Genomic DNA, 19,595 nt, shown 5'->3' with positions numbered 1-19,595 from the left:
AAAATTTCACTTTTTGTTCGATACAAATAATCAGCGCACTACTATGACAACCATAAAAATTCAATTTCGCGTGCATCCACTTGCAACCATTTGTGAAAGTAACAAGCAAACCCCACTTTCATTTTGGAACGAATATAACCTTTATTTTCACCGCGTAATCTGGTGCTTCTGGGAACACATCAATTGTGTTCCTGACACCTGGATTCCGAGAACAATCTCCAATTTCATCCGGTGAACGACTTTGTAAATGCTCGAATATATTTGGAGGATTTGAACAAACAATATATCTGAAAAAGGAATTTCATGCATACTACATACAAACATTATTCACACATCAAAAGTCCATACATATGATGCACCACGCTTAATAGGAAGGAAGCCCTAACGGTAGCCAATTGAAAACGACTTCTTACACTGGGAGCGAAACAACGCGACAATATTCATAAGTTAGTAAAAGTAAGTAAAAAAAGTAAGTAAAGTAAGTAAGTAGTAAAGTAAGTAAGTAGTAAGTGAGTATAAGTTTATCCTGTAAATGTTTTGTGAATTTGTGTGCAATAAAGTGTTTTATTAATATTATTATTCATAAATGACGAGTCTAAAATTACAGTTTCAATAATTTTAAAGAAATAAAAGAAATAAACATTTATTATATAGGGATACCACAGTAACAAATATTGATTGTTTTTTATTAATTTATGTTTATTGTGAAAAAACATTTCATTTATGAAAACAGCAATAAAATTAACATTTCATCAAATTACAAATAATATCTAATCAAATTACAATATACCCTAAACATTACATTACATTATATAAAACAAAACACGGAATATCACATAACTTACAATCAAAACACGTAAGTAATAAAAACAACTTACACAAGAGAGTACAAAATAGACAGTAAACATTAAGGCGAATAAAAACCTCTGGGTTGGCTGGAAGAGATCTCTTTTAGAGATAAGTCATCTTGTAGACGTTCTTTTCATGTTTGTGATGTACTTAACTAATTGTTAAGTCAAATAAAGTATATTCAAATTGTGATTGAGTGTATGGACTGGTCAACAATGGTGGTGGTGTCCTTTATAAAAGGGCCTCACTCAGCATAAGCCGCGGCGCGACCCACGAAGCTGGTATTCTGTGGTCCCTGTCTGTAATAAAAGGACATGAAACCATTTAAAGAAATTGTAATAATGTTGGTAACGAATTAGTGAACGTTCAGATTACAATAGCCTCCAGCGCTATCTAATTACTAAGCGCTCAAAAATCCTTTCACAAAGCATCAAGATTTCGTATTCAAAATACCTTCGCGTTTCGAATGATTCGAGAATTGTCTGTCTAACAATAATTCCGAGCCTCTCGGATCAAAATTTAAATGAAAACTCATGAATGTCAGGTATCAAAGGCGAGCTTAGCGAGAGCACTTGTAAGGACTCAAAAGCGGGCCTTTGTAATATAACTCCACTTCATTGTCAAATAAGAGCATTTAATGGTCATTCTAGGAACTGGTCAGAAAGTTCCATCAGAATAGTTAGGTACGCAACGGTACAAAGGATGACATAAAGGATTTGATAACTCAATCCCTGATTGTCCGAAAAAGTAAGATGTTTCCGTGATTCAGAGGGCACGTTAAGCCGTTGGTCCCGGCTATTAGCTGTAAAAACACCTCCACCAACCCGCATTGGAGCAGCGTGTTGGAGTATGCTCCTTACCCCCTTCGGTTGATTGAGGGGAGGCCTGTACCCAGCAGTGGGACGTATATAGGTTGTTTATGTAACTCAATCCCAATGTGTGCATTGTTAGCATGACAAACAGGGTGTTAATGCCACCGTACTGAATACTGAGGGGGATGATTCAGCTCATGATTCTGAGTTACTCAGTATCATGAGTCTTTTCTTTGATTTATCATAACCTTTTACCCATTTAGATAACGCCAATGTAAGATTAGGTACACTGTTTTGACGCTTACGTAATTTTGCCTTTCCAGCGACTATAGTATATACCTAAATTAAATTCAACAAATCGTCACTCGACATACCCCTTTCTTGCCCCTGTGGATGTATAAATTGATGGAGCATTTATTTATAATCGCAAGTAATCAGAGGTCCCTTTGAGACCCTTTGTAATGTTGATTGTCAGTCCTCATCTTCAGAGGCTTTTAATGGTCATTTTGGACATGCAAATCAACCATCTCTAAAGGGGTTAAAATGTTTTAAGTAGGTACTTATAGAATTTGAAACGGGTATCTGACAGAGAGAAGGATTTAACGAACCGACTTTTACAGCAGATTAATAAATATAACCTTGTGATTGGTGCTAATTCCTGTAAATAACATCAAATTTTATTTTAAGTTATATCTGTCATTTTCTTATCCGCCGAAAAGGAAAGGGACGGGTAATCGACAAGCATAAAATTTATGGAACACACGTTAATTTTAAGCACAAATCTAAACCAACCGTCTAAAAATTTTACGTCAGTCAATAACCCGACACATTAATTTACTCATTCTTCCTAAAATTAAGAGCTGTGAATCATCCGTCCCTTTCCTTTTCGACGGATATGAAAATGACGGATATAACTTAAAATAAAATTAGGCGGTGTCTGCAGGAATCGGGGCCATTATGTACGCAATTGGGATACGTAGAGGTGCAGCTATATTGCATGATTAAAGTGGTTACCTTAAAAAAACCCATATTATCTCACGCCACGGCGATCGTCAAATACACATACATACATACATAAACTCACGCCTATTTCCCACCGGGGTAAGCAGAGGCTATAGAATTCCATTTGCTTCGATCCTGACACACTTCTCTTGCTTCCTCCACATTCATCAATCGCTTCATACACGCACGCCGGTTCGGATCGTCAAATAAGTTATATTAAAATGCGACCGCACCAAAGCGTCGCCAAGTGAGTTAACTGCGACACATTTTAATTATTAATTGTTTAGCTACGTCGCCAGCGACGTGGCCTTGGCGACTCGACTAAGGCTTTTAAGATCTGAGAAGACTACCATGAATACCTAGATATGTAATCGTGTCTAGATATAATATAAAATACCTAGGTAATTCTGGGCAGTATTTTTATAATGTATCTAGACAGATTAATCTGGAAATACGACTATTTCCACCTACCAGAAAAAAGAGTAAGTAAATTAATTCATCCAAAAACATTGAATAATGAAAGGGTAAAATCGTAAGCACCCGTTAAGCAAACAATCTTTGCCAATCTCGTAAAGGATTGGATTAAAACAGAATTCCTTCGTGTTTGGATATCGTTAGGTTTGAGCTCGTCTGTGCTTCGTTTGCACACTTCTTTGCATAATTTGCCTGCTGTTGTATTTGTATACTAAACAAATACAACAGCAAAAACTGTTTTACGTGTTCAAATATACATGTGCTTCAATGTTGCTTATGTCTTAGAGGGAACAAAAATCGTACGATAAACTAAGCCCGCGTTTCACTGAGCTTTTAATTTTGTTTCTTAAAAATGTGTAAAAGCATTTATTTCTTTTTTTGCAGTTTTGGTTTTGGTATTCCGCTGAGGCCGTGAATCCATAAAAAAATATCTGCGAAGGTTATTTTAATATGTTCATTTCATGCAAAAGAGCGTGCCTAGATACTTTTTCTGACATATGTCAGAATAAAATATCCGTTCGCTGTCATGGTTTGTGAAAAACTCACTCAATATAATGTAGTTAAGGTTATTTTTTATTCATCCCAAATTTTTGAAGATCAATATGAGGGTGTGTCGGAGTGTGTGGTGTGTGTATGTGGGTGAAAGGGTGTGTGTGGTGTGGTGTTGTGCCAATTTCACCAAGAATATTGCTCAACAGTAGCGACATCTGATGGGAAAAATAGGCAGTTTTTATCCTCATTCTTATTAGCGTATTATTACTTTACGCCCGACAATGGCCCCGATTCCTGCAGACATCTCCTAATTTTAATTTAAGTTATACCTGTCATTTTCTTATCTGTCGAAAAGGAAAGGGACAGATGATTGACAGATCTTAATTTTAGGAAGAATGAGTAAATTAATAACCCGGGCGAATCAAAAAAGTTTCTCGCTGGTATACAAACCGTTACCACGTTTGCTGTCAACTTAGTGTTTATAGGGTTATTTTAGATTTGTCCCTTTCCTTTTCGGCGGATAAGAAAATGACAGGTATAACTTAAAGTAAAATTAGGAGGCGTTTACAGGAATTAGCACCAATATTCCTTCTTCATCACAGCCGAGGTACCTACCTATATGTTATACGTTTATTTATTAAAAAAGGGACTGACGTCACGCAGGGTTGTGCTGAAATTAAAGGCACCGGTCCTGTACGTGTGTCCTTGGGTTCTATTAATAAGCTACCAATATATCTTCGGGCTTTGGCGTGCCTGGCCCAATATAATGTTAGCGTTACCCTAATGGGTTTTAAAAAGTATAAAATATATTTAAAAAAATACAATACAATCAATCTCTTTCGTTTTGTATTTTTTCTTGTTTGTGCGATAAAGTATTCGGTATGTTATGTTAAAGTATTTGTTATGTTGTGTTTGTTAGTGTTATGTTAAATACAAGTACATAGCATACAAACATAAACAGCCAGTATACGTCCCACTGCTAGGCACAGGCCTCCCCTCAATCAGCCGTAACAAGGGGTATCGAGCATACTCCACCACACTGCTCCAGTGGAGGTATATACTGAGATCCGTGACCAACGTGTCCTCCGAAGCACGGAATCATCTTACTTTTTCGGAGAATCAGGTGATTCTCCACAAAATGATTCCGACAATATCCCCACCGGGAATCGAACCTGGACCTAAAGCTCGTGTGCGTAACGCTCTAACCACTAAACCACGGAGGCAGTTAAAATATAAATAAATGTAAATACTCATAAAATGAAAAGAATTCAGCTCTCATTATATAATATAAACGAGTACTTCTCCGAATTTTTGTTCAACAAAACACGAGTGAAATTAAATTTTGATTTTGAATTTAGAACATTAACAATTAAAAACCTTTTAATACCGTCTAAAAAAGAAGGTGGGATAAAGCATAGGTATTCCACCACATTGCTTCGTAAAAACTGACTGAGGATTTGTTTAATTGTAACATGATTGAGCAAATATTAACCGTCATTTTTAGCCAAAAGAGATTGCATCGGCCGGGAATCGAACCCGGGCCGCCCGCGTGGCAGGCGAGCATTCTACCACTGAACCACCGATGCTTGTGTTAATATAACAAAATAATGGAAACTACTCAACACGTACATTGGCGAAACTTTGTTTTACTTTCACTTTCACAAGCGATTTTAATGTGTATAATATACCAGTAAAGTATAAAATACATTGACCGCCAAGTACAGTAAGTAACTGGCTCATCTCTACGTCAGAATTAGAAAGGTAAGGTCAGCAGAAATGGATCGTCCGAAAAGTTACAATTTCGTCTCGTCCAAAAGTAAAAAAACTGGCCAAGTACGTGTCGAACTCGCGCACGAAGGGTTCCGTACTATTTTGTATGGGAGCCCCCCCTTAAAATATGAATGTAATTATTTATTTTTAAAGTGAATATTTCAAGCGTCACCTATTTCCTTTATTAATATCGAGGCAAAACGAGTAAAAAACATACGTTTGTTATATGGGAGCCCCCTGAAATATTTACTTTATTCTGTTTTTTTTTTACCTTTGGTGGGTTTGCTGTTGGCCCCAGACTTGCCCGAAGGCATTGACGAGGCCTAACATGGAGCGAGCTCACCCAGAAGGTGCCTGTTCACTGGTCTTTTAGCATTAGTTGTTATAGCGACAACAGAAATACAACATCTGAAAATTTCAACTATCTAACTATCACAGTTCATGAGATACAGCCTGGGGACAGACGGACGAACAGACAGCGTAGTTAGTAATAGGGTCCCGTTTTTACCCTTTGGGTATGGAACCCTAAAACAAATTCAACATACATTGTTTTAAGTTTACGCGGTTATTATCATAATTAAAACACATAATAATGGACAACAACAATAGCAACAGTGTCGAAATATCGGAAGTCTCATATCCCTATTTCAAACGCGGTAAGAACCCGTTATTATGTGTTTTAATTATTATTATTATGTTTGGCATTTCCACATCTCGGGCCTATGGAGTCCCGGACTTATTATTATTATGTTTGTCATTTCCATATCTCGGGACTATGGAGTCCCGGACTTTATTATTATTATTAATTCAGGCAGGCAGTTTTCACTGATAAGTGCCTGTATTCGACTATTCAGTTGTGTTTTCCTTTCTCTGTATTATGGTAATTAAATTCGACATATATTAATTTTAAAAGTTAATTCAATATTTACTTATTTATATCCTACACTACATACATAAACTCACGCCTATTTACCACTGGGGTAAGCAGAGACTATGGAATTCCATTTGCTTCGATCCTGACACACTTCTCTTGCTTCCTCCACATTAATCAATCGCTTCATACACGCTCGCGGGTTCAGAGTAGTACTGAATCTTTTCTAAGGTTATCTCCAGTTTGGTCAATGTAAGTCCTTCTAGGTCTGATATGTGTGGTAAATTATTTACTTCCTAAGAGAAATTAGAAGACCCCTACTTCCGCAAAATCAAAATCGTATTAAATATACTTTATTTCAAGCATATACATGTGGCAAGGTAGATCGTGGACCGGCGATTGGTTCGATGAAATAAAAATAAAAATATGCTGATGAAGGTGATTTGCATAGTATTATTCGTTGCGGGCACTGGAGATTACAACAATATTTGTACGATATATTTTGATTACATTATAAAACATAATTAGAAAAGATTTCAGCGCAATTGGCAAAAGTAACAACGTATTAAAATGTATCCCACTCAAAAAACAATCTTGCATCGGCCGGGAATCGAACCCGGGCCGCCCGCGTGGCAGGCGAGCATTCTACCACTGAACCACCGATGCTTTTATTTACAAGCAGCAAAATATAAAACTATTCAACACTTAAATGAATCTTTATTTTACCTTTCACCTTTACAATACATTATGATGTGTAATCGCTCTAAAGTTTAAAATTCAGTGGTCTAACAGCCTCCGTGGTCTAGTGGTAAGAGCGTTAGGCTCACGATCTGGAGGTCCGGGTTCGATTCCCGATGGGGACATTGTCGAAATCACTTTGTTTTCATGCTTGAATCACCTGATTGACCGAAAGAGTAAGATGATTCTGTGCTTCAGAGGGCACGTTAATCCGTTGGTCCCGGCTATTAGCCGTAAAAACACCTCCACCCGCATTGGAGCAGCGTGTTGGAGTATGTTCCATACCCCCTCCTTTGATTGAGGGGAGGCCTGTGCCCAGCAGTGGGACGTATCTAGGCTGTTTATGTGTACTTATGTTAAAATTCAATGATGATATAAGTACGAGTAGTAGGTGGTTAGTCCATCTTTAAGTGAGAATTAGAAAGGAAACGTCAGCAAAAAAGTGTAAAGGCTTGTGAATACAAAATCAATAGGTGGCAAAAATCGCGGATTCCATTCCACGCGAATTATTGTAGGTAAGTAAGTAATCATTAAAACTATTCCATTTTTATTGCTTACCATCAGTTAACCTTACTTAAAATAATGACTTATTAAATAATTTAATACTGAAATCTTCATTATTTAACTTCTACCGAGTAGAACAATACATCATCATCATCATCATCAGCCCATTAACGTCCCCACTGCTGGGGCACGGGCCTTCCCTATGGATGGATAGGGAGATCAATTCAACGGCCTCCGTGGTCCCGTGGTTTAGCGATGGGCTCACGCACGATACGGAAGTCCCGGGTTCGAATCCTGGTGGAGACATATCACAAAAACCACTTTGTGATCCCTAGTTTGGTTAGGACATTACAGGCAGATCACCTGATTATCCAAAAGTAAAACGATCCGTGTTTCGGAAGGCACGTTAAGCCGTTGGTGCCGGTTACTACTTACTTATGTAAGTAAGCAATCGTTACATGAGCCATGTCAGCTCACCTATGGCGGCTCAATAGTAACCCTGACACCAGGGTTGATGAGGTTAGTAGGTAATCTACCTCACAACCCACTCGATAGAAGAAGATGTCAATTTAAGAGCCACGCTCTAATCAGTGTAGCATTCTCCATTCTCGTCTATCAAGGGCCGATTCTTTCACTTCCTTATAAGACACGACTTTCGCCTTCTCTTTAATCTGTTCCATGTAAGCTCTTCTTGGTCTTCCCCTTCCTCTCTTTCCTTCTATCTTCCCTTCTATAATGTTTTTGATGAATTTATTCGTCGCGTCTAATTAAGTGTCCAATCATCTTGCCTCTTCTGTCCTCAATTACTCTTCACAACTGTAACTGTAACTAATAACTACTTTAAAGAATCAATCAAAATTCAATAATAACTTATAGCTAATAAAGAAGTCAATGAACTTTAGATAAACCTTTGGAAGACATAAAGTAGTGTCCTATAAGACAATGTAGCCAGGTAATCCGTCTTCTCTGCAAACCCCGACGGATATGCCCCGTGAGAATAGATACTGACCGTGTTAAATCTTTCGAATAATGCAGTAGACATTCTCTTCATTCTTTCCAAGCATTTTATACGTGGTTTCAGTTTAAACAAGTAGTTATTGGCGCTAATTCCAGCCATAGAGGCAGCCAATCAGCGACCCCGCCGACGATTTCCCTCAATCAGCGCTTATCGCTATCGACTCACTAGTGTCGATTAATTCTTTCATTTTTCCCTTCAGACCACGCCCTGAGCCGAAGTTCGCGCCAAACTCGGCACCCTCAGGCCTGTTGTCTTAAACGTTGTACCGGGTGAAAGTCTTCAGCGCTCCCCATTTGTCCGACTAAGCAGTTAATGCCATCTGCGGCAAATCTACAATAAGTCACGTCAAAAAAGGCGCTAATTCCTGTAAATAAGAAAACGTCAAACTTGTTACGCGTGTATTAACATGCTGGAATCTGCGTCTTGAGAGACGTCTATGCAAGTAAAGTTGCAAGTTATCTTCTGGTGACTTCGGGCGCTGATTCCTCTAAACTTCATAAAATACTGAATATGTGGAAGCGTCTTTAAAACATTATATTTTAACTAGCTTTTGCCCGCGACTTCGTCCGCGTGGAAGGATTTTTCCCGCAAATTTCCGTTCCCATGGAAATTTCGGGAATTCCTTTCTTAGTGCACCTCCGTCTCTTAGTGGCCTCCGTGGTCCCGTGGTTGAGCGTTGGGCTAACGATCCGGAGGTCCCGTCACAAAAATCACTTTGTGATCCCTAGTTTGGTTAGGACATTACAGGCTGATCACCTGATTGTCCAAAAAGTAAGATGATCCGTGCTTCGGAAGGCACGTTAAGCCGTTGGTCCCGGTTACTACTTACTTATGTGTGTGCATTGAATGCGGTCGTACATTTAATGCTAAGATCGGATATGTCAGTCACATGAGAGCACACGAACGACGCTCTCATTAGTTGTCGAGTCGCTGTGGCCGAATACGGTCAGGAAGGATTATTATTATTATGTAAGTAAGCAATCGTTACATGAGCCATGTCAGGGGCCTTTGGCGGCTCAATAGTAACCCTGACACCAGGGTTGATGAGGTTGGTACCCCACCTCACAACCCACACGATAGAAGAAGAAGTGCACCTCTACGGTACCTAAGCTACTTCCCTTCCAAATTTCAAGTGCCTACGTTTAGCCGTTTAAGCTGTGCGTTGATATGTCAGTCAGTCAGTTTCTCCTTTTATATATTTAGATAATCAAAAACCCTGATATTGAATAAAACATTACGATGCTAAACTTTAGAAGGTTTCTTTTTCTACAGCCTAATAATAATTAATGTCCCACAGCTGGGCAAAGGCCTCCCCCTTATCTTTCCAATCCTCCCTGTCTTAGGTATCGTTCTGCCAGGTGTGCTGGAAGGCGTCCAGCTCGTCCCTTTATTGTCTTCATTGAATTATTACATAACCCCATAAATGACGGACAAGATGATTTTGCGTTCAAAAATTCAATATCGGAAAATGAAATTTTATTTTCTAACTTTCCTTTGAGCGCATTCAATAGACAAGAGAAGCTAAGCTACGAGGAATTTCATTGTTTTTTATTGCACAGGAAATATTATATTTTTAAAGCACAATTATTTTTAATAACTTCTCTTTTTTAATTTCGTAAGGACCAGAGTTCCAGACACATAAAAAATAGATAATAAAAAATACTTTATTCAGTACACAGGACACACAGTACAGAAACAGATCCATAATTAAATAAACAAGCAAAGGTAAGGATAGACACTACTGGCGGCCTCATTCCTAAAGCAGTAATTTCTTCCTTTGCAACCTTTGGGTAGAGGATAGTTAAATTAAACAAAGGCATTTGCGCCTTGCGATCCTTTACTTTAGTATAACCGTTTGCCCACAACGGCTTTACCTTATCAATTTCTCATTCAGCGCTAATCGCTATTGACCCCCTAGGGTCGATTATTTCTTTCTATTCAATCAGACGACGCCCTGAGTCGAGGTTCTCGCCCTACTTGGCACCCTCAGGCTTAAAGTCTTCAATTTTGTACTGGGTGAGAGCCCTCAGCGCTCCCCATTTGTCCGGCTATGTAGTTAATGCCATTTGCGGCAAATCTACAATAAGTAACGTCAAAAAAAAAGAAATCTAAAAAATATTTAAAATCACTTAAGTACTAAACCGCGCATTTAAATTAAGAACTTACTTAATTATTATTTTACTGATAACAGTTTTCATTACAATCTTCCAACCTATTCAATAATCAGCAGTGTTTCTAACACTGTATATAAAAAGAACCGTTGCCAAGCGAACTCAAGGTCAAATGATTATAAAATCAACTCTGGCGCACGTAAAACATCTGCTCTTTCACCTTTCTAACCGCTTCTAACGTAGCGATGCGTATTTATAGTCGCATCTTCATCAGCATCGGTGGTTCAGTGGTAGAATGCTCGCCTGCCACGCGGGCGGCCCGGGTTCGATTCCCGGCCGATGCAATTTCTTTTTTTAGTTTATACCAACTTTTGAGTAACTCGTAAGAAGAGTTCACCGTTTTCCGATTACGCCGAATTGTTATACTTCTTAAGTTTTTTTTGTGTTTTTATTATTTTTTTATTTGGCATTCACTGATAGAGGATACCTGACGACAGTCACAAATATTTACGAAAGGTAAATACGAAAAATTTAGACATATTTTTTTTTACTTTGTCATCAATAAAAGCGGACCATAGCCTTACTCATTGATACTTAATTTATAATTAAAATCTGAAAATATAAAAAAAAAATAGGACAGATTTTTTATCTTTTTTAGATTAGGTAGAATCTATTTTATAATTTATCTTTGTTCCCGTCAACTACCCAATTAGCTGTATACTGTATAGAGCTTTGCCAAATGATTAATAATATTATGACAACATGGTTATGAGAGTGCCCCATTGTGCGCAAAGACTTTTTATTTTTTATTTTAGTGGAGTCAATAAAGCGTTTCGTTTCTTATTTATGTTTCGGGCCAAGTCCGATTTCGATATTTTTTTCTTTTTTAAGGTGTACTTTTTTATAATATTTATAAGTAATTAAAAACATTTTAAGTCGGGCACACAAATATATTATATAAAAAATAACTTGTAATGAATAGTAGAATAGTATCGGAAGAGTATTCACTACCAGAGCACAGACAATATTATTATAATACATTTGTATAAGTACGTGCGTACCAACAACTTACCGGGTGAGAGCCCTCAGCGCTTCCCATTGTCCCTATTTGTCCGGCCAAGTATTTAAGCAGGTCTACATTAAGCACACATTAAGTCACGTTGCAGGCATTAAGTCACGTCAAAAAAAAGTACCCACAGCTTTTGGGGAAACAAATATATCCAAGTTCCTATCAGAAAGGGTCTTGCGACGTGACTCGGTAAGGGTTCAACTCGGGTCCACCGTTAGAATAGCCCAATTAATTTACCCCACCAGGAAGAGCTGCACATAGCATAGCATCACGCCTGCATCCCCAAAGGGGTAGGCAGAGGTAAGTAAGTAATATTACACCAAAACACGATAGATGGCGTTGTTAAGATTTTTCTTCGTTTAAACTTCTAATTTCATGGATAACAGACATGCATCTTTTATCTTTGTTTTTGGATATAAAATATGACCATATTTATTACACCAATGTACAATTACAACTTCCACCCATTATTATAATTAAAACACATAAGAATCGGGAGTCTCATATCCCCATTTAAACGCGGTAAGAACCCGTTATTATGTGTTTTAATTATGATAATATCCGCATAAACTTAAAACAATGTATCCACCTATTATTATTCTGATCAAAATAAAGAGTAGCAATATATTATGTAGCAACATCATTCTATATGTAATGTGATCCAAATAACAAGCAACAATAGTTTTATATATGCTTCTGCCAGGAATCATCTCATTTTTACAGACAATCAGGTGATTCAAGCCTGTAAAGTCCTTACCAAACAAAGGACAGTCTCACAAAGTGATTTCGACAATGTCCCCATCGGGAATCGAACCCGGACCTTTAGATCGTGAGCCTAACGCTCTAACCACGAGACTACTACTATTTCACGTTTTTTTTTTTAAAGAACGTCTAGGGCCCTGTGCCGAGGTTTTTCTTGCAGATTAATTCCCTGGCTATATTATGCACAGGCTGTGAGAAGCTGCAGTAATTTTAGGCGGATAAGGCGTTCGTTATTTAAAAACGTCATATTTTGTTAAATATCGAACGCCTCCAAAGTGTAAAAATATGTTAGGTACTCAGTAAAGATATTTTATTTTACAAATTTAGAAGTCGATTTTTTTTAAGCATTATCGTTTGCAACTTCGCTATGGCGCCAGGAAGATAAACAACTAAACGTCCTTTGTCTACGTTACGTTATTCTAAGTCTAGATGAAAATCAGCAAAAACATTCATGCATCGGCCGGGAATCGAACCCGGGCCGCCCGCGTGGCAGGCGAGCATTCTACCACTGAACCACCGATGCTGATATTCATACAACGCAAAATACCTAAAATATACAACTAGTAGGTACATCTTCAACAAACCTTTCACTGCACACGTATTTCATGTTTAAATCAATCATAGTAAAGTGCAAAATTCTCTGATGACCCAGATTACTTCATTTTGAACATCAGCATTTGAAAGATACGGTCAGCAAACCTTTAGATGTTTACAAATAGAAATAACTGATGAGTATTTAAACACATGCAAATGCATGCAAATAATAATACTTACTTAAATAAAAAAATGCATATTGTATTGCATGCATTTCAACTGAAAATATGATTATTCAATTATTAACAAGGCCGGGCAATACGAAAGAATCCAGAAGTCTGATATCCATTAAGCAAATTACGTTTTGACAGAAATGTTTGGAGACAAGTTTGTCTACTTCAGTCCTTGTAGTTAATTAGATTTTCAGGTTTAATGTAATCAATGTCATGCCTAATACAAACTCATAAAGTCGAATTCAGCGGTCTGAATACAACTGAATCCGAATTTATGAGGTTGAATTCATGTTTGGATCATAGATAAATTGATATCACGTGGTTTCTAGGGTATGTGCCCGGTTAATGGCAGTAGGCTCGGACCGTATTATATGGAGCTTAAACATAGCTGTTAGCCGGATACCCCTACCCCTTCGGGGATGCAGGGGTGATACTAGTTTAAAGAACGTCTAGGGCCCTGTGCCGAGGTTTTTCTTGCAGCTTCTTTTCCCCGGCTATACAGGTTGTGAGAAGCTGCAGTAGTTTTAGGCGGATGAGACGTTCGGCATGTAAAAATTGACGATTCAAAGTGTAACTATGTTTCCTACTGAATAAAAATATTTTTGAATTTCAGTTCCTACGTATTGAATTAATAGATTTGTGTTCCCTAGTTTGGATAAAACATTGCAAATCATCCGATCCTCCGAAAGTAACATGATCCGCGCTTCGGAGGGCACGTTAGGCACTCGATCACGGCTACTATTTACTAAAGTGAGTAAATAGGTACCTACCTATATGATTATATGTGAATATATGTATGTGTATACCTATGTGTATTTATATATACAGGGTGTTAGTGACATCGTAACGAAAACTTTGAGGGGTGGTTCAGGCCATGATTCTGAGTTGATATCAAGTAGAAATTTCCGTCGCAAAAGTATGGATTGGAAAATAATTAAAAAGAAAAGAAAAATTTTCATTAATTTTTTGACACGAAATTCCACTTGATATTAACTCAGAATCATGGTCTGAACCATCCCCCTCAGTATTCGTTACAGTGTCACTAACACCCATACCTACTTATATGGCTACCGTATGTACTTGTACGGGGTGTAAGTGTCATCGTAACGAATACTGAGAGGGATGATTCATCTGATTATTCTGAGTTAATACAAAGTAGAATTTTCCATCGCAAAATTATAGAATTGAAAATATGTAAAAAAAAACTAAAAAAAAACATGGATTTTGCGACGGAAAATTCCACTTGATTTTAACTCAGAATCATGGTCTGAATCAACCCCCTCAGTATTCGTTACGATGTCACTAACACCCAGTATGTGTTATTCTTACACAGAGTACTGGCGGCGTTTTACTTGTATTTTTATGCTGACTGTACTTAGTGAATGTAATTTTAGTGCAATTATTGAGCATCATCAGAACATTACGTGATGATTTTATAAAATATAACTATTTTTACAATTCTCGACCTTATACCGAAAAGATTAAAGTTTTATATTAGTTTCAAATGAAATTCGATAAAGATGCACGATTTTAAAATGTCTTGATTTTTAAATTGAATAGATATAAGCATCGGTGGTTCAGTGGTAGAATGCTCGCCTGCCACGCGGGCGGCCCGGGTTCGATTCCCGGCCGATGCAAAAATATTTTTGACGTAATTTTTGCCACTTTGTTTATGGGATTTAATTAAAATCTCGAACAGATTTCATACTTCTATGTAGAATGTAAATTACATGCAGGCAACGAAATTCACGTCTGTGGTGCCAAACGAGATGGACAGTGCCTCTTTTTATATTCGTTACACTAACACAAACAAATAGTTAATCAAGTCATAATATTATTAGGTTCATACCCATGAACCTAGTAACATTCATCACCAGCCCATTAACACGATTAACGTCCCCACTGCTGGGGCACGGGCCTTCTCTATGGATGGATAGGGAGATCGGGCCTTAAACCACCACGCGGGCCCATTGCAGATTGATGGTTATTAACGACTACTAATGCAGCCGGGACCAACGGCTTAACGTGCCTTCCGAAGCACGGAGGAGCTCGAGATGAACTTATTTTTTTTTTGTGGTCACCCATCCTATGACCGGCCTTTGCGAAAGTTGCTTAACTTCAACAATCGCAGACCGAGCGCGTTTACCGTTGCGCCACCGAGCTCCTCCTAGTAACATTATTATACATCAATGGTATGAATGATGATCATGATGATGGTATGAGGTCGCGGGAAGCCGCTGGATGCGGGCAGCGCAGGACCGATCGTCGTGGAGATCCTTGGGGGAGGCCTATGCCCAGCAGTGGGCGTCATACGGCTGATGATGATGGTATGAATGACCGAAGATATAAACAAATTCTCTTCTATCGTGTGGGTTGTGAGTAGGGGGGATGATCCAGACCATGATTCTGAGTTAATATTGTAGTATATTCTGTTTTCTTTTAATTAAACACGGATGTGATAGAAGCACAGGTTTATTTTAAAAATGTGAAATCTTTGTTACAACATGTACGTTATGTACAATAGCCAATTTCCCGCTAAATCATAAAACCTTGTCTTACAGTCTTTTTAGAGGCGTCCGTACTCTATACTCACGCATTATAGGTTAACATTTTTTATACATACATACATAAACTCACGCCTATTTCCCACCGGGGTAAGCAGAGACTATAGAATTCCATTTGCAAACATTAATATTTTTTATATCTTTATTATTCCATGACAACTGTCAACTGTCAACAGCTGGAAAGAGTTGAAGAAAAGAGAACCATATTGAAGACTATAGAGAACCGGAGAGGAAATATGATTGGCCACCTGATACGACACGATTCATTTATAACAAACATTACAGAAGGAAAAATTGAAGGGAAGAGAGGAAGGGGTAGACCTAGGATAACATTTATGAAACAAATAAAAGAGAAGGTGCAGGTCGTGTCGTATCGGGAGGTGAAGGTTTTGGCGGGAAGAAGAGAGGAATGGCGGTTACTCCACCGACAAGAGCGCAGCTCTTAAATAGAGAGAGAGAACTGTCAACATGGCCGTCTGTACCATTTACGTTTCGGTTTTCCTATAAGTTGCGTTTGGTTACACTACAGTACAAATATCAAGTGGAATTTTCGCTTGGAGTACCAACCTCATGAACCCTGGTGTCAGGGTTACTATTGAGCCGCCAAAGGCCTCTTACATGGCTCATGTAACGACTACTAAAACCAAACAAATTGATCAACTTAAACATCTATAACAACCAATACATAAACTCACGCCTATTTCCCACCAGGGTAAGCAGAGACTATGGAATTCCATTTGCTTCGATCCTGACATACTTCTCTTACTTCCTCCACTTCATCAATCGTTTCATACACGCACGCCGGGTCAGAGTAGATCGTACTGAACCTTTTCTAAGGACATCTCCAATTTGGTCAATGTACAATTACACAGCAAAAGTTCAGTCACTGAGCCCAGCGAATTATTCGTAAACAGTGGCGAAATTATGAACCATCAGTTGTCATAATTATAAAATTTGTTTTTGAAGGTGTTTTTGGAATATTACAGAAACGACATGTAACCAGGAGGTCTTAAGTGCAACCAGTTAATTTATTACTTTGCAAAAAAACTGATTGGACTTTTGCAGCTTATTGTACGTCCTTCTAGGTCTTCCTCTGCCAGCCCTACCACCAACCTTCGCTTCAACCAATAATGCAAATCTTCTCTAAAAAAGACAAAAGGTAAGTCTTCTTCTATCGTGTGGGTTGTGAGGTGAATTACCAACCCCATCAACCATGGTGTCAGGGTTATTATTGAGCCGCCAAAGGCCCCTGACATGGCTCATGTACTAACTTACATCAGTAAGTAGTGACCGGGACCAACGGCTTATCGTGCCTTCCGAAGCACGGATCATCTTACTTTTTGGACAATCAGGTGATCAGCCTGTAATGTCCTAACCAAACTAGGATCACAAAGTGATTTTAGTGATATGTCCCCACCGGGATTCGAACCCGGGACCTCCGGATCGTGAGCCCAACGCTCAACCACTGGACCACGGAGGTCGTTAAGGTAAGTAATTATAATAAATACTCTCCCCAGAGGACGTAAAAGGGACGCCATGTGACGATTCAAATATATTTTATCTTGATTTATCGTCGACATGGTACCCCTACCTTCATCTATCAACAAGTGAAACTTATTGAATGAATTGTTTTGGAAGTTACTAGTTTATGTGAAGTGATAAAAGGACGGCGTAAATAATAAATAATAAATATAATAGCAATCTCTTACATACAACCCTAATCCCATACATCACATTCATACATCATACACATAAGAATTTCCGGCTAAGTAGTGTAATTAATGTCTATAAATAGCCTGCATACGTCCTACTGCTTGGCACAGGCCTCCCCTCAATCAACCGGAGGACGTATGGAGCATACTTCACCACGCTGCTCCACTGCGGGTTTGTGGAGGTATTTTGACGGCTAATATCCGGGACCAACGGCTTTACGTGCCCTCCGAAGCACGGAACCAACTTATTTTTTCAGACAATCAGGTGATTCAAGCCTGTAAAGTCCTTACCAAACAAAGGACAGTTTCACAAAGTGATTTCGACAATGTCCCCATCGGTAATCGAACCCGGACCTCCAGATCGTGAGCCTAACGCTCTAACCACTAGACCACGGAGGCTGTTAAAAAAGAAAAAGTAATTAAAAAAAACCTTGTACATTAGCTAAATATTACCATGAAGTATTATAACTAGTCTCTACGCAATCACTACAGAAGTACAGACGGTATACCTTCTTCTTTCTTGACTGTGAATTGAACTGCCTGTCAACGTCTCCAGAATAAATTGTACAGAGAAAGTGTAAAACGTATCTGCAGTGACATCGCACTAGTTTTAGTAATAACATGTCGTCGGGAACAATTTATCTCCGCGAACTTACAACTTCACCGAATAGAGTTGAGTGCAGACTAGACTAGTCTCCGCAAAATTGAATAGTTGCGAGTTTTTAGTGACAATTAATTTCGTTTTTTAATGTTACGATATTTCTTTGACTGCCGTTTCATCTCCCTAGCATTATCCCGTTTCCACAGAGTCCGCTTACCGAACCTGTAGATCTGACAGGATAGGTTATTTACAGAAGCGACTGCCTGTCTGACCTTCCAACCCGCGAAGGGAAAACCAGCCCAATAGAAGTTAGGTCACATACCTCCAAAAATGCTTTTCTCGGGAAATAGTTGAATAAAGTCTGATGTCGTCATCAAGAGAACACGGAGCGCCATGGCACTAGATGGCATTCAAACACATTATCAGAAGCTCACAACTGCCTAAATCTTGGGATTGGGGTAGTCAGAGGTACAAGTAACCACACCTTACCGAGCTTTCAATTAGACCAACGTGATCTACGTTGATGATATTTGAATTTTTCAAATCCTCGTTACGCAGATACCTACTCTAACAATCACATATCGTGTGGGTTGCGAAGTGAATTACCAACCTCACCAACCCTGGTGTCAGGGTAATTATTGAGCCGCCTGACATGGCTCGTGTAACGATTACTCACTTAAACAATGGTGCTAATTCCTGCAGACGCCATCTAATTTTATTTTAAGTTATACCTTATCCGCTGAAAAAGAAAGGGACAGGTGATCGACAGGCATGAAATTTATGCAACACACGTCAATTTTAAGCAGTAATCTAAAACAACCGTCTAAAAATTTTACATCGGCCAATAACCCGACAGGGTTAAATAGACAGCACGTCAAACGGATTGCGTACCAGCGTGATGCCTATTTTATTCATTCGTTTTAAAATTACCTTTTCGGCGGATAAGAAAATGACGGGTATAACTTAAAATAAAATTAAGACGTGTCTGCAGGAATCAGGGCTAATGACTTAATAAACATCATATAAGCAATTTAACGTTCCGTACAGTGTGCACTGCGCATTAGTTAGCCTACTTGCCACGTACCCTGTCACTTACCGCACACGAGTGGTGGCAGTTTTCACAACTGCTGCTACCAACATTTTATGCTAACGACTGACTGTAAAGCTGGAGTGTAAGTGCACTATGGCTGTAATTTCAACTGCAGTTTTACCTTTAAAGCCCAATGCACATAAACGGTAGGTAAATGAAATTTTATTTGTGGAAAATATGTTAAAATAAATACGGTTTTCATTTATTGGGCAGTCTCTCATGTTTTATCAGAGTTTGGCGTACAAATAAATAAACATTTTAAGAATTATAATAAAATAAAAGTATAATAAAACTTAAAAACTCATTTAAATTACTATTACATTACAAACATACCTAAACTCACGCCTATTCCCCAACTAAGTAAGCAGAGACTATGGAATTCCATTTTT

At 38.4% G+C, this 19,595-nt stretch overlaps 5 non-coding genes across 5 annotated transcripts; 2 read left to right on the top strand and 3 right to left on the bottom strand.

The window, feature by feature from the left end:
* Positions 1-5,144: 5,144 nt before the first annotated feature.
* Positions 5,145-5,215, bottom strand: Trnag-gcc (transfer RNA glycine (anticodon GCC)). Its single transcript has one exon. It is a non-coding gene; the product is annotated as a tRNA-Gly (tRNA).
* Positions 5,216-6,865: 1,650 nt separating this feature from the next.
* On the bottom strand, positions 6,866-6,936 carry Trnag-gcc (transfer RNA glycine (anticodon GCC)). The gene has a single exon. It is a non-coding gene; the product is annotated as a tRNA-Gly (tRNA).
* Positions 6,937-10,914: 3,978 nt separating this feature from the next.
* Positions 10,915-10,985, top strand: Trnag-gcc (transfer RNA glycine (anticodon GCC)). The gene has a single exon. It is a non-coding gene; the product is annotated as a tRNA-Gly (tRNA).
* Positions 10,986-12,924: 1,939 nt separating this feature from the next.
* On the bottom strand, positions 12,925-12,995 carry Trnag-gcc (transfer RNA glycine (anticodon GCC)). The gene has a single exon. It is a non-coding gene; the product is annotated as a tRNA-Gly (tRNA).
* Positions 12,996-14,805: 1,810 nt separating this feature from the next.
* Trnag-gcc (transfer RNA glycine (anticodon GCC)) lies at positions 14,806-14,876 on the top strand. The gene has a single exon. It is a non-coding gene; the product is annotated as a tRNA-Gly (tRNA).
* The last annotated feature ends 4,719 nt before the right edge of the window (positions 14,877-19,595 follow it).

This window comes from Pectinophora gossypiella, chromosome 10, assembly GCF_024362695.1.
Source record: "Pectinophora gossypiella chromosome 10, ilPecGoss1.1, whole genome shotgun sequence".
Taxonomy (NCBI): Eukaryota; Metazoa; Arthropoda; class Insecta; order Lepidoptera; family Gelechiidae; genus Pectinophora; species Pectinophora gossypiella.
Note: the sequence above shows the minus strand (reverse complement) of the source record. Positions and strands in the feature narration are given on the sequence as shown.